The sequence below is a fragment of the Leopardus geoffroyi genome, chromosome D2 (assembly GCF_018350155.1).
Source record: "Leopardus geoffroyi isolate Oge1 chromosome D2, O.geoffroyi_Oge1_pat1.0, whole genome shotgun sequence".
NCBI lineage: Eukaryota > Metazoa > Chordata > Mammalia > Carnivora > Felidae > Leopardus > Leopardus geoffroyi.
This window is the reverse complement of record NC_059334.1, coordinates 2,119,695-2,136,561: the sequence shown is the minus strand read 5'-3', so window position 1 is coordinate 2,136,561 and position 16,867 is coordinate 2,119,695.

The window sequence follows — 16,867 nt, the reverse complement described above, 5'->3', positions numbered from 1 at the left end:
CTGAATGTCAGAGAAGTAAATAAATTTTAAGAACCTTATTTAGAAATCAACTAAAAGTATACAATGTTTTGAAGATCCAGGGATAGGAAAAAAATGCTATGCATTTTTTAGTCTTAATTCTAGTATAGTTAACATACAGTGTAATATTAGTTTCACATGTACGATATAGCAATTCACCACTTCCGTACAATACCAAGTGCTCATCACTAGTGCCCTCCTTAATCCCCATAACCTATTCCCCCTCTGCACCTCCCCTCTGGGGGCCATCAGTGTGTTCTCTATAGTTAAGAGTCTGTTTCTTGGTTTGTCTTTCTCTCTCTTTTGTCCTCTTTGCTCATTTGTTTTATTTTGTAAATTCAACATATGAGTGAAGTCATGCGGCATTTGTCTTTCTCTGCCTTATTTTGCTTAGCATAATATTCTTCAGCTCCATCTATGTTGATGCAAATGGAAAGATCTCTTTCTTTTTTATGGCTGAGTAATATTCCATGTCTATATTTACCATGTTTTCTGTATCCATTCATCAGTTGATGGACGCTTCTATTACTTCCTTATTTTGGCTATTCTAAATAAAGCTGCAATAAATATAGGGGTGCATGCATTTTTTCAAATTTGCATTTTCATATTCTTTGGGTAAATGCCAAGTTGTGGGATTGCTGGATCATAGGGTAGTTCTATTTGTAACTTTTTGAGGAACTTCCATACTGTTTTCCAAGTGGCTGTATCAGTTTGTATTCCCACCAACAGTGCAAGAGGGTTCCTTTTTCTTTGCGTCCTTGTTACCATTTGCTTCTTGTGTTTTTGATTTTAGCCATTCTGGCAGGTGTGAGCTGATATCTCCTTGCAGTTTTGATTTGCATTTCCCTGATGCTGAGGGATGTTGAGCATTTTTCAACATGTCTCTGGCCATCTGGATGTCTCCTTTGAAGAAATGTCTTCTGCCCATTTTTAATTCTATTATTTGGGTTGTTTTTTTTTTTTTGGTGTTGAGTTTTATGAATTCTTTATATATTTTGGATATTAATTCTTTATCAGATATGTCATCTGCAAATATCTTCTCCCATTCAGTTAGTTCTCTTTTAGTTTTGTTTGTTGCTTCCTTTGTTATGCAGAAGCTTTTTATTGTGACGTGGTCCCAAAAGTTTATTTTTGCTTTTGTTTCCCTTGCCTCAGTAGACCTGTCTACAAAAATGTTCCTATGACTGATGTCATAGAAATTACTGCCTGTGTCCTTTTCTAGGATTTTTATGGTTTCAGATAAGGTTTAGAACATGGATGCTAGTAAAGTTTTATCCTGCTGTATTAAAAAATTATTCAGGCTAAATTTACCATCCCGTTGCCATGACAATGTGCATTTTACCTAATGGAAACATTTGGAAAAGGAAAAAGAAAAAAAAAAAAAACCTAAGTTCTAGATAATGTGTTGCTCTATAATATGTGGCTGATACTTTACAATGTTTTAATCAATTTTAAGTTAAATATTACTTACTCTCATCATAGTTGACTAACTCACAGAAAAGCAGGATTGATTCTAAGTTCTCCACAGCATTAAAATTATTTCTTAGTTTTATATACTATACGAAAATGTGTATTTTTCTAATGAAATCACTAAATATTTCCAGAAGTCAGTTTCTCCTAATTAAACACTTAAGTTAGTTAGAACTGTCCTACAAACATGTAGAGATGTAGAGAAAAAATAAATTTTGTCATTAATACCTCTTTAGATCACAACTGAAATTGAGTATTTATGAAATTCGTTTTGTAAAAGACAAATTTCTTTTACAACATCTTACTTTACCACAAAGAAGGACATCATTTGGGCCTAAGTCTTCTTGTTAATGTAACATCTCTATATTTAATTAAATAATGAAAATATTCAATTGCTAATTTTCTTTTCTGTTGGAGTCACTGTGCCACAAAACTGTTTTTTATTTTTGCTTAATTATTTTTATTTTTCCCATGAAAATGGGTGAAATTTGGCTCTGTTTGACTTTTTTTTATTTCTCCCTTTGAATGAGTGTGAGGTGTATTTTCACAGATGGCTGGTGTGGCCTGTGGAAGGCAGGTATAAGCTTATCATCATTTAAATGATTTCCAGGTCATGTCTTATTAGCGACAGGAGTGAACGGTACTCAGTACATTATAAAGCCTGCATTCCTTAACCATTTTCATTAAGTTCCTGATCCAGTCCAAATGACTGACGAGAGGAGGAAGGGAAAAAGCAACAACCCACACCGCCCCCCCCCAAATTGGTTTTTCAGAAAGAACCTCACACAGGGATCATGTGCTTCTCATCTCCAGTGTGGAGAACTCAAATGTATAAATATTTCAGATGGGGCTCCACTCTGGGAATAAATCCATGCTTGTTAACTCATAGTAGGAAGATTTAATACACAGAAAACGAGTTTCCACTTTATAACGGAATTGTGCAAAGTTGAAGCATTCGTGTAGATTTTAACCACTGGGGACAAGATTCAGTAAAACTTGGAGTCTGACTTTTGCAGCTAAAAATTGATCAGCAGAAAGAACTCCTTGGAGCTAATGTGTTAGAAAATGAGATTTTAACCAAAGTGGTTCTAAGCCTCAAAACACAAGATAATCTGTTAGGCCACATTTTCTCTCTTCAAAACAAGAGTAGGAGGCGTTAGGTTATAGGTCCAGCTGCTGCCAAGACAGTTGGGCATTCCAGACTTTCCTGGGGCCCTGAGAGGACACCGGACCCACTGGGAAGAAAGCTTTCAAACGGAAGAGGATAATCACGTCCGGTAGAGAGAATCTCTCCTTTAAAGAATGCTGGCTGGACAGTGTTACAGACCTCTCTTCAATTTCCAAGACCTATTTTTCCAGATTCCTCAACACTCACTTCACTACTACATCTTGTCCGTATATTTTACTCCCTAAAAGTATATGATTTGTTCTCATTAGGGATACCTGACTTTGTGTTTTGGTGGGGGACCCACTCGTGTCTCATTGCCAGCCCTCTGCACACACTCCTGCCTTCTCAGATGGGCAGTCCTGTCCCTGAAATGCACCGCAGGGGCCTCGGGATTCAGCATCTCTAGGGACGCGTTCCAGGGCCAGCCCGCGGCCGCCGCGCAGCAGCCCAAACCAAGGTCTCCACACAATTTTACTCCAAACGCTCATCGCCATTCTCCTGTCCTGCCAGAGGTTCAGAAGTGCTTTGCGAGTGCCCCACGGACAGCCTCACCCAGCACGCTGCCAGAGCCTCCCATGCAAGCTTCCCAAACTCAATTTCTCTTCTGCCCTCACCGGTCGCCCCCAGCTTTCCACTTCCTTTCCGGGTGCAACCTCATTGCGCCATGGAAGAGCTATCCAAGGTCATTCCAGCTCTTCCTTTCATCTCTTGTTTTCAACTGGGTGTTTCCTGTTCATGCACTTCTACTCCTTTCACTCTCCTTTTTAATCAAGATGTAATCACCACGTTTCAGAATCTCATTTGCATTCTGGAATGCCAGAGTGAGGTCCAGGCACTGGATCGCCCTGGATGGAAGTGCTCCTGCAGCAGAACCGGTGGCCCGCGGGGAGCGCCCGGGGCAAGGCCGCTCCCGCACTGGTGATGCCCAATTGTGACGCTCTGTGCAACATTTCCAGGTGCTCGCACTCTACCCCTCCACACTAGGGAGCTGAGTTTCCCCCCCTAAACTTATGTGGCATCATCATCTTCAAACAGTGAATGACGGTCAGTCCAGACTATTTTCAGTGTTTGAAAGGTCCACTCCACAGTTACTGGCCTCTGTGACTGCTGACAGTTTGCTTCCCTCTCATCATCTCCATTTCACCACGCCATGAAGAAACCCCTAATGTCCTCAAAGATTCAGCTCAAGGGATTTATTTTCTCCTGAAATTGTTTTTCTTTAAAGCGATCTCTCTTCTGAAGTCCCCATGGATTCTCCATCTCTCTTATGCATTTACTACGTTCTATTGGACGCATTAACATCATCTTCCCTAATTCTGTCCCCTTCCTAATCATTCATGACCTGAGCAACTTCCCATATGTCTTCTAGATACTGCCATATGCCTTCTATAAAGCTTTTAATGTTCAACACATGATTGTTGAATAAGTAAAATCATTATGCTAGCAAAACATCGATATTTGTAAGATGGTAATATTCTTTATGTACTCTATCTTTAAGGCTTTATCCCTAACATATTTTTCGTATTAACTTTTTTTTTTTATGTCTCAACTGTTTCAGTCCTTTACTTTTCCTGGTCCTCCAATCATCAAATGAAGTGTTCTCTGGCTACACACCGTGCCGTGAGTTTACCCCCCACCAACGTCAGCGATTTCTGACAACTTACCTCAATGCGAAAAACATACCCATTTGGTCTGTAGTTCAAAATACTCTTAATAGGATGTTTTATTATAGAAATAGAGGAAAAAGCATGTCTAGGAAATGTGACAAAACAGGCAAACAATGAATTTGATGGATACTTGAAAACAAGCCTCTTTATCATTCAGAGGAAACTTAGACTGTCTGGGTGTAATTATGTCATCGGAAAGGTCCCTTTCTTGACATTTGCTCATCACTCTGTGTTACATCACAATTGTGACTTGACCAACACACATTTACTGTTCATCCAAAAAGTGTACAATTAATGTTGACAGCTTAGAATAGCCTCCCTTCCAGTTTGCACAGTAAACTCAGTACAATATGCACCGTTCTCTCCACACAAATGGCCTCTGTAAACTCAAAACAGCAATCTCCCATTTTAATGACAGCTGGGATGTCAAAATAATAAGCATTTAATATAAATTTTGAAGCAGCTGCCGGAACCCTATGATGAAGGATTACTACGACAGAATAACTGTTTGTAAAACTCAGGTAACAAGCACAATAGCATGGTGATCCAGCAAAGGAACGAAGAAAATTTTCAATTCTTTCCTTGAAAAAAGGGGGAAGGTAGGTAACTCTTGTGAAAAAACTATTTTCTGAACAATAAATCCAAGATTGCTAGTGATAATGACGGCTAAAAAATAAATAATTTAGTATTAAACTTGAAGCGTTAGATGTTAAAGGTGGGGGGAAAAAGAGAGGAGAGTAATACATAATTTATGACCATAACCATGTATCACATAGAAGCTGTGTGTGGAAGACAAAAATTTTTTTTTCAATATATGAAATTTATTGTCAAATTGGTTTCCATACAACACCCAGTGCTCATCCCAAAAGGTGCCCTCCCCAATACCCATCACCCACCCTCCCCTCACTCCTACCCCCCATCAACCCTCAGTTTGTTCGCAGTTTTTTTTTTAATTTTTATTTTATTTTATTATATGAAATTTATTGTCAAATTGGTTTCCATACAACACCCAGTGCTCATCCCAAAAGGTGCCCTCCTCAATACCCATCACCCACCCTCCCCTCCCTCCCACCCCCCATCAACCCTCAGTTTGTTCTCAGTTTTTAACAGTCTCTTATGCTTTGGCTCTCTCCCACTCTAACCTCTTTTTTTTTTTAATTTATTTTTTTTGGGGGGAAGACAAAATTGTAGCACAGAAAGAGCTAGTTTAAAATATTTGTGGCCATTTTTAAACCAAAACCTCAAATAAGTAACACTAATTTATCTTTGTTTTTCCTAATGCAGAAGGGGTCAAAACATCCACATCACCCTTTTCATAGGAATATAGTCACTTCCAACCCACAAAGCATGGAGAATGCGTTCAGGTTTATATGAATGTGAGATATTAGCCTTTGGTTCTCAGGTAAATAATACACTTATATGAACTCACTGCTGCACAGCAGCAATTTCAGGAAAAAATATCAAGAACTGTAAAGTTTATAAAGATTTTTTTTTTACTAAATTCTTTCAAGTAATCAGAAAAAAATTTAGTATAGCATTTTATTTTCCTAATAATTTACATTCATTGCAAATCTTCTGAGTAGTATTTGTGGTATTGTTATATATCATTTGTGTCCAAAATTATCATTTCCACTGGTGTGAGAGCTAACCATACAATATGCAAAACAAATTTAAAAGTTCTATATTTATGTGAGTAAACAAACATTATTCTCCCCCTTTCATTTAAAGTGTAGAGACTGACTGAGTACTGTCTTCATTAAAAAAAAAAAAAAAAAAATCAGGGGCGCCTGGGTGGCGCAGTCGGTTAAGCGTCCGACTTCAGCCAGGTCACGATCTCGCGGTCCGTGAGTTCAAGCCCCGCGTCAGGCTCTGGGCTGATGGCTCAGAGCCTGGAGCCTGTTTCCGATTCTGTGTCTCCCTCTCTCTCTGCCCCTCCCCCGTTCATGCTCTGTCTCTCTCTGTCCCAAAAATAAATAAACGTTGAAAAAAAAATTAAAAAAAAAAAATCAGAGTTTTCTGCTTCTGTCCATAGCAGAGTAACCGTTATAATGGACTAGGGTTTCGGCCACAGAGAAGTATGAAACTGGGTGGGGTGTTTTCAGAAGCTGGACAGCAGCCTTGCAGGCCAAGACATTCAGACAAGGGAAAGTCGCAAGGGGAGCCCCAGGATAATGCAAACTTCCTGACTGCAGGTTCTTGTTGACTTCATCTAAAGGAAATGGCCCCAGACAGCACACTGATCTTGCTGGGCTCAAGAATAAAAAGGTGAAGTTCTGGGGCGACTGTTGGTTTTGGTGCAGGTAATGATCTCACAGTTTGTGAATTTGAGCCCTGTGTTGGTCTCTGTACTCACAGTGTGGAGCCTGCTTGGGTTTCTCTCTCTCTTTCTCTCTGCCCCTCTCCTTACTCACACACATGCTCAGTCTGTCTGTCTCTCTCCCTCTCTCTCTCTCTCTCTGAAAATAAATAAATAAACTTAAAAAAAACCTACAATAGCAACAACCAAACAAAACAAAACAACAACAACAACTTGGAGTTCTGAGTTGCTGACATAGCTGAGATTTCAGGCAGGGTACCCTGAAACAGCAGAACGCACTGCAGAAATCTGCTTGAGGCCCCTTAATCACCATCCAAATTACAGTCGTCCTTGCACAAATCAGGACCACACAAGCAGGCAGGGAATGGTTTCCACAGTGTTGCTGATGGAACAGAGAATTGGAGAACTGGATGTTATAAAAAGCATAGAGTCAGGGGCCCTGCCCAACCTTAGTGGGGAAATCAAAACAAAATGAAACAGAAAACTTAGCATGTGTAGACTGAAAATCTGAACAATAACCAGGAGAAAAATCATCAATAGTATCAACAGATACATTGAAATTAGCAAAAATATGCTTTAAAACAGCTGTTATTTACTTTTTATGAACAAAGATTTAAAATCAACAAAAATATAATGAAGAAGGAGATGGTGATTATAATAAAGAACAGGAAACAAACAGCTGAGCCCCATGTTTCATGAATGGAAGAGTTCAATGGGTGGGGCTAAGAACAGACTGGTATATAGTAGATGAAACCTATTAAACTATCCAAATTGAACTGCAGAGGAAAACAGTTTGAGCAAAAATGAACAGAGGTCCAGTGTCTTGTGGGACGATATCAAGTAGCCTAATGTCCACGTAACAGAAGCCCTGGAAGACGGGCAGATGGCATAAAGTAAGAGAGGAAACAGAGCAGGAAGGGTTTCTGCCCCTGGCCCCAGATTCGGCTGAACGGTGCCAAAAGGACTGAGCACAACATAAGAGGCACGAGGCAGCTGCCCTCAGCACCGCAGGAAAGGTGAGGCAAGACTGTGATGCAAGCAAAGGGACACTTACGATGTCACCCCCAGCTCCAACTTCATGTTTGTAAGAAACCCACTTTCAATATAAAGACACATCTAGATTAAAGAAAGGGCATTGAGGAAGATACGCTGGTCAAAAAAAAAAAAAAAAATGTACGTGCTTCTGATTGTAATTTGGACTGAAATCCACTGGATCTTCCTTGCAGTGTCTGATGGCTGGTGCTACTCGTTCCGCAGCCTCCTTCACACAGCCAACTGCTACCTGATGATCCGAGGCTTCACTGTCATGTTGGATTAGATTAGCCAGGGCCACCGGCCAGACCTCTCGGTGGAAGCACGTCCAGAGGGTCCTAGACTACATGTGTTCATGAAGCCTCCTCTGCTTCAGAAAACTGATGGAAAATGTGGAAAAGCACTCTATCGTGTGCTACAGAATATCAGTCACCATTCCCAAGGTTGGGACAGAGCTCTGTTATATATTCACTAAAGAGAATGGAACAATGTTTTCCCAGATGTTAAAACTTCAATTTTTCCTATGTTTACAGTGACCAAGAGAGCCATCTCTCACACACAGAGACTCACAGAAAATGCATAAGAAAAATTAAGTGTTTAAATAAATAGGTGGATTAACACATACTAGATTGTTTTTAAGTCGGATGAACTTTGAAGGAAAGATGGGAAGGAAAAGCCAAGTACGAAATAATGTATATGACGCATTGTATGTATCATATGTTATAGAATATATGATTATATGTAATATGACACATGTAATTAATATATAATTATATATTATGTACATTGTTCATGTAAATATGCCGATAAAATATTTAAGCCTGTACTTTTTAAATTAAAGGTAGACCATGATCTTAAAGGGCTTATGGAAGTAATGAAAATATGCTATTGTATACATATAATACATCCGATAGTCAAATAAGCGTTGTATTAGTATAATTACAGCAGTAACATCATCCCCTAGAAGTCAGTGAGAGAGCACAGTTTTAGTTAAGGAAAAATACATTCTAGAGAAGATATCCAAGGCCCTTAGACTGGTTATCAATTTGTCTCAGGAGCTTATCTTCAGTACAAGGATGGGAGACTTTGGAGCTTCTGGGGACTAACCACAATGGAAAGGATGATAAACAGGTGGGAAGAGAATAGGAAAAAAGAGCCAAGGTAAAACTTGGGAACACTGTATGCTCCATAGAATCTTTCTTCTGTGGCCCATAATTATTCATTACATTTACTAGGGCAACTGCCATTGAAAAATAGTACATTTGAGACATCTATACACTTTAAACCTGAAAACTTACCCTGACTCATATCCTCAGGGTATGTGGTTTAACTCAATGTGGAGATATCACACAACAAAATTTTATTTTGTAGCAAGCCTGCAAAAATAGTGTAGACATTTGAATTTTGTTGATGGATTCATAAAGACTTGGCATTATATACACAAGACTTTATGAAACTATCCTCATTTAGATTTTTTGATAATTTTCTCAGCTTTAAACTTTAGAAATGTAGGACTTTCTCTTGTGAAAATGTAGTATTAGAACTTAGTAAGTTTGTTGTTTCAGCATGAACTTTCATCAAATCAAGTGCGTATAATGGTAGATGCCAAACGGGATACACAATTATCTATAGAATAACTTTTAGTGGAGCTCTAAGTTCACTTTAACTTTTAGTCCTTCTATGCAATCACTAGTTAAATATTCTTAGACTAGTACGCTAAGGAAATCTGAAGATAGGCAAAATCTGTTTGATCTATTCTAGGTGACCATTCTTAGCATTTTCATTGCCTACGAATACATTCAAGTCTTAGAGGTATTAATGATCCATATCTCTAGTCAACTGTGATCTTTCATTATTGTAATTCAAAGGAAAAATATTTCCATTTTATGAATTCAGATATGACATTAACATTTGTTGCTTGTAGATGAAGTCTTCCCATAAATAACTGCTCAACAAACCTGCCTTGACTTTCTTTTAAAGACCTTGAATTTTTATCAAAAGTCTTGTAAATAATCAAATGGAGCATAATTGTCAGGTAAATAAATTAGCATACTTTTTAAGTTTATTTATTTAGAGAGAGAAAAGAGAGAGAACGAGATAGGGAGGGGCAGAGAGAGAGGGACAGAGAATCCAAAGTGCTGTTAGCACAGAGCCCGACGCAGGGCTTGAACCCACAAACCACAACATCATGACCTGAACCGAAGTTGGATGGATACTCAACCGACGGAGCCACCCAGCGCCCCTAGAGTAGGATACATTATAGAGTAGATGTTTTGCCATGTGAACAAGATAACATACCATAATCAGTTGACAAAGAATAAAAAGTCAAAACACACTTTAGAATTTCTAAGTCTCATCTATCTTTATAAAACATTCGCTTGCTATGGGATTCTGAAGGGAACGTCTAAGCAATAACCCTATGGGATTATTCCTGCTTCCCTCTTTGAGTTCCCACCGAGTGAAGTCCGTGTAGAAGACTATACGGCATGTGGATTCATTTGGGCTCGAGATTTCCATTTCCATCCCCCTGAACATGTATGAATCCATATTCCATAAAGGTAGCGAAGTAGTTAATTTTAATTATACTCCCGATAAAGTCATGATTTCTAATTGAAAGCTTAGTTCCTACTGAGTTAATAATCACTGGTCTCAAAAATCAAAACTGCCATATTGATGTATTTATTTCCTCATATTTCTGAGTGTACATGGTGACCTAGCCATCAAGAGCCTACTTCTTTCGGTTCAGGTCTGACTAGGGGGCTGGGCCAACTGTAATACTGTAATGCTGCTTTGATGTGCATTTATATTTGTGTATTCTCAAACTGGGTATAAATTAACGTATGCTGATGTGACATTTAAAAAGAAAATCTCATTTTGAGGAGACACACACACACACAGACTACGAAAGTTAGACATCTTCTTTCACTCGATCCCAAACAGAATCTACAATGAACTAAGGGAAATTTCATTAAAATCAAAAATCCTTCCCAGTATAACCCCATCTCTGCCTCTGGCTTCTCAGGCTCTTAAGAAATTTGGTGTCAAAATGTCTCGTCAGGCACTTACCTCTCTTATCTTATCCACATAAGTTATCTGACTGTTTGCAATTTACTCAGAAAGAATGGAGAATAGTCTCTTAAAGCAAACTTAATCTTCAAATTTTATGAGCTCTTAGTTCCACAGTCCTTAAAAAATTCTTATGAGACACTATTTGCTACAACATCTTATTTAATAAGACCTCACTTTCACCCGTGGAGAACATCAAGTATGATGTCTAAACCATGCAGATGTTAATAAAGAAGATTTTGCTTTTCCAAAAGTAAAACTGTTTGTGAACTGAAGTTTTACATACAGCACTTACTTTAGATGAGTCCTGACAAGCTGAATATAAACCTGGCTTATGACACCCCAGAAGTCAATATTTTAAACATAAATATATTATTTGCCTTGAGTTATAATTGTTACCTAGTGCCACCATCTGTAAGCCTATTCCAACTTGAATGAGTTGGCACAAAAGTCCCAAATTTAAAGGCACTCGGAAGTTTGCGATCTGTAGTATTTCTACTACCATCTTTTCTTCTCAGAAATCCAGGGGGAAAATACCAAATGTCAAATGTATAAATAATTAAAAAGGCACTCTGTGTACATGGTCAAACGGTCCCTATCCGTTCTAATTAAAAAAAAAAAAAACCTATGGAAAAATTAATATTTACCAAAGGAATATTTGCTTGGAAAAGAATGAATATCATTTTTCAGACAAAAGTAAAAAAAAAAGATAAAACTTTTTTTTTTTTTTCGTTTTTGCTTGTTATTCAGAGGAAGGGACCTGAAGAATTATAGCACTCTGTGACCATGCACTCAACTGCTCAGGTCCCAGAATTCACTGTCATAGTGAGTGTCACCCACGCTGATCCTGATTTTCTTTTTTTTTTTAATCTTTTTTTTTAATTTTAATTTTTTTAATATGAAATTTATTGTCAAGTTGGTTTCCATACAACACCCAGTGCTCATCCCAACAGGTGCCCATCACCCACCCTCCCCTCCCTCCCACCCCCTATCAACCCTCAGTTTGGTCTCAGTTTTTAAGAGTCTCTTATATTTCGGCTCCCTCCCTCTCTAACCTCTTTTTTTCCCCTTCCTCTCCCCCATGGTCTTCTTTTAAGTTTCTCAGGATCCACATAAGAGTGAAGACATATGGTATCTGTCTTTCTCTGTATGACTTATTTCACTTAGCATAACACTCTCCAGTTCCATCCTGATTTTCTATAGAAATTGCTCCTAAGGCATTCGGATTCCTCTGGGAGAAGGAATTATAAAAACTAGATCTGATAATGTGGGAAACCTGCTATCAAAGTAGACAAGGCAAGGAGGCCCTTAGCTCTTTTATTTACATGTGATTTCAGAGATGCTGAATTGCTTTTGTAGATTTAGGATATGCAGGGAAATCATAGATCATGTATCTTGATCTACTTTTGAATTTCACTCTTGGCCTCCCTGAGACAAATCTATATTATGCTTTAAAACTTCCTTCAGTGCATATCAGTATACGCCTCACAAGAGGACCTAATTCCTCAGAAAGTCACGACGGTATTGTCTGTCCCTCACTTTGACACGGACTCAAGCTGAAACGCACCACTGATGTGAAAACCCTGCTTAATATGTGTTAGGTTTCTAATGAAATTTTGCCTTGCTTATTTTAAATATACCTATCTTCACACATTGCAGTCCGCATTTGCCATACTCTTTAATTTTTTTTTTTTTTTTTTTTAAGGTTGAAGCACTAATTTACATTGCAAGGAAAGGGAAAGCAAGTAAGCTTACCTATATCAAACTCTGGTTACTTTGTTCAGAAGATTACACTGACCAGTATGAAATTTAAAACTTAAAAATAAAGAAGAGAAACATATTTGTCTTCTGGGAATTTCCACTGGCTTTGTTAACTTATTGTAGAAAAAGAAAAGAAAAAAAAAAAGTCATTCTGACCACACGGGATTGTTTTGGAGTAAAAGGTGGGCTAGAATGTATTGAGATCTAAACTTTCTGGTGTTAGAATCCCTATCTCCGCTCCTGAAGGAAACAAATATATGTTTTCCCACCTTCTTGGAAAATGAGAATGGTTTTATGATTTTTACATTTGCATTTTTAAAGTATTATATTTGTATCATATATAGAAATACATTTCTGTTTATGTTTTATATTTGCAGTTTTCCTACCCAATCATCATTTCTCATTGCAATCACGTGACTGGGGAAGGAAACAGCTCCGTAACAGCAAGCCAGGCCCTGAGAGGGAAGCCATGGTTTTCTCTCGTTGCCCGTAAACAATTTCAAAGATCACCACCGTCAGCCACGGTCCCTCCAAACCACAATGGACATGGACCCAAACAAGAGCAGGCCTATTAATCACATGTGAGCATAGACAACAAGTAAGAAGTCTGTCCAAACCCCCAAATGAGCAAGTTTTCCTCTTTGCATTACAATGTGACTTACTGTTGCTTCTCTACCAATTGTTGCTTTAGGCCTGATCCATTTCCCCACCATCTACCACAAACATTGTTGAGATGCGGGATCACAGGACGACCTTGCTGTCCCACGGCACTCAAGGCAAAGCTGAACCCTCTCCCAAATCACCCAGCGGCCGCTCAGACCTTTTAACACCCTGTCCCCGAGGAGGCCCTATTTCTCACGGTCCCCGTAAGGACCTGATAAACTCTCCTCATTTCCTACATAGATGTCCCTGACGATCTCCAGCTAAAGGTCAACACGTGACTGCCAGCTGTGATTTTGCACACACAGGAACCTGTACATACGTGAGCCTGTGTAAACATATATCATTTCTTCACATTTCCAGGACTTACCTGTACGGATGACCTCTCTTTCCCCTTACGTGTGTGTACGCGACACTATCAGGATATAAGCTTAAGCCTTGATTTGTCCTTAATTAACCTGTTTTAAATGTAATATATTTAAAATGTAATACATTTAAAACTTACATGTGAGCCTGTAAACGTATTCGACATCTGTCTTTCATTTTTTTAACTACTGAAGTATAATTGACTTACAGTGTTTATTCGTTTCGGGTGTACAATGTACTGATGGAACAGTTCTATACGTCACTCAGGGCTCACCGAAAGCGTGGTCACCGTCCATCACCACACAAGGTTATTACACTACTACTGACCACGTGCCCTGTGCTGAACTCTCCACCTCCGTGACTCACTTATTTTATAACTGAAAGTTCCTGCCCCTTAATCTCCTGTATCTGTTTTGCCAATCCCCCACTCCCTCACCTCTGGCAACCACTAGTTTGTCCCCTGCATTTGTGAGTCCATTTCTTTGTTTTGTGTTTTAGGTTCCACAGGTAAGAGAAATCACTTGGTATTTGTCTTCCTCTGTCTGACTTATTTCACTTAGCATCATACCCTCTAGGTCCATCCATGTTGCCACACATGGCAAGATTTCATTCTTTTTTACAGCTGAGTCATATTCCATTGTAAATATATCTCCTCTTCTTTTCCATTCACCTGTTTGTGACACTCGGGTTGCTTCTGTACCTTTGCTGTTGTCATGCTGAAATAAACACAGGGGTGCATGTGTCTTCCCGAATTAGTATCTTCATCTTCTTGGGGTAAATACTGGAATTACTGGATGATAGGGTAGTTCTATTTCAAATTTCTTAAGGAACCTCCATACTGCTTTCCACAGTGGCTGCACCGGTTTGTAGTCCCACCAACAGGGCACGAGGGTTCCTTTTCCTCCATATCCGCACCAACACTTTTTGTTTCTTGTGTCGTTGATTTTAGCCGTTATGACAGGTGTGAAGCCATATCTCCTTGTGGTTTTGATTTGCATTTCCCTGATGATGAGTGATGCTGACTGAACATGTTTCAGCATGCTGTTGGCCATCTGTAGGTTTTCTGCCCATTTTTAATTGGGTTATTTGTTTTAGGGCATTGAGTTTCATAAGTCCTTTACATATTTTGGATATTCATCTTCTTTTGGATATGTCATTTGCAGTATCTTTTCCCATTCTGCAGGTTGCCTTTTTATTTTGTTGTTTCCTTCACTGTGCAGAAGCTTTTTGTTTTGATGCAGTCCCAATAGTTTGCTTTTGCTTTTATTTCCCTTGCCTGATGAGACATATCCACAAATACGGTGTTAGGGCTGATGTCCAAGAGATTACTGCCTCTGTTCTCTTTCAAGAGGTTTATGATTTCAGGCCTCATATTTAGGTCCTTAATCCATTTTTAGTTTACTTTTTGTGTGTGGTATAAGAAAATTAGTTCAGTGTCATGCTTTTGCATGTGGCCATCTAGGTTTCCCCACATCATTTATTGGAGTGACTGTCTTTTCCCCAATAATTGTCTGAGTGTCTACTATTTGGACAGTCTTCTGTGTGCTTGGCAGCACTTGAAAAAAATAATGCAAACAATATGCTTGCTCTCTAGTTAAGGAGCTACTATGTGCCAAATCCTGGTGTCTATTGACTCATTTTTAATACACATGTAACGTTAATATTGCCAAATTACAGGATATCGTGCAAACGGAAGTATTTAAATAATTGTGGAGTAGAGGGAGAATGCTAGCATGAGTGGGGGAATGTGAGAACAGTTTTCTATTTGTTAAAAGGTCTCGCTCTCTAGCCGATGTTCTCTTTAGTCTGGTTTTGAAAGGCGACCCGTTTCTGCCTGAGTTCACTTCTCTTCGGTTGTGCCTTGCGGGAGGCAGTCACTAGCGTCGAAACCACACAGACATGCTTGTTCTTTCCTACGCTGTCCTGGGCCACCTGCCTCACGGGCCCGCGCCCTGACTTCCAGGTGCCTGCAGATGACATTTCACTGACTAGTTGGCACTTTAGAATGCGGATCTCTGGCCTTCAGGCCTGCTACCTCACTGCCACAGGCCCAGTTCCTAAGCAACGTCTAACACTGTCTGGCTTCTCATGGCGGCGCCCTACTCTAAAAAACTCATCTCTCTATCAGCTGAGTTATCACCTGCTGCTGGAAATATGCCTCGACTTACCAACAGCTTCGGGAAGTGACAGCTTGTTAGTCATTCATGTCGCAGCCAGCGCAGGCATTCTGGTCGAGCGGCCTTGCGTCTGCCTCTGAAGGGACTCGCACTCCTCCCTCATGAGGCCTATGTTCTCCGGCTCCTCAGCGTCCTCCCCGTCATCCCAGAAGGTAAGGAGACACCCCCATATCCAGCACCGGGCCTGACACAGACAGAGATAGCCATTTGCACATTCTTTTGGCTGGGACACTGGAAATTGCCTCATTTCGGTGCAAAGGAAATGATAAAATATGGCCTCACAGAGTGTGTGGTGGGGAAATGAACTAGGTTTTGGTGGACACGTCACTGTCCGTCACAGGAACTTAAAGCACATTTAAACATTTTCACACTGATCTCGTCGTTACTGATCACTTTCCAAATCCATGGCAGCACGCGACTAGATTCTTCTTTCCAATTTCAGTGAAAGAATCGTCATTTGTTACATGACTCATAAAGATTAGAGAGAACGGCTCTTGTGCCTCAACACGTATGCAAGTTCTCATATAAAATGGTCTCTTGTTAATACCAACCAGATACTCATTGAGAGTATTTATTCACAGGCAGTAACGCATTGTGCAGCTTTTGAGAAGTTACAGGGAAAAGCGAGTTTGTTGGTGTCTCTACCACATTCAACCATTTCTCTAACGCACTGGGAAGGACATGACTTACATTCATCTAGTTTCCAATCCCTGGGGTTGAGGATGGTCCCTTAGATTCCACGTCTGAGTGCGATGACAGTCTGGACGGCAAAAACTTGGGCACAAGATAATGCACGCTCTTCTCATTTGTCAAATAACTTCAGATTCATTTGTGAGACGAGGAAACAAAAATGTTTACCTGATGGTAACTTGCTATTTTGAATACCTGGATTTGGTTTTTTAACTGGCGTATAAAATTGATGCTCCAGGAAGAAGTTTTCGAGACTATTTTGTCACAATACAAGAAATAGGATACCTTCGAAATATGTGGGGGTTTTGTCTCCTAATTGACTTGAAGGATATCAAAAATACTACACGTTTAAAAGGTAGAGAGTCCTCAATGAGAAGTCTACTTGAGAATTTTTCTTTAGGCTCTTATGTGGTCAGTCTTTACTCTTACTATCTTTCAAAATTGTTTCCCGTGTTTACACTGCATGGCATGAAAT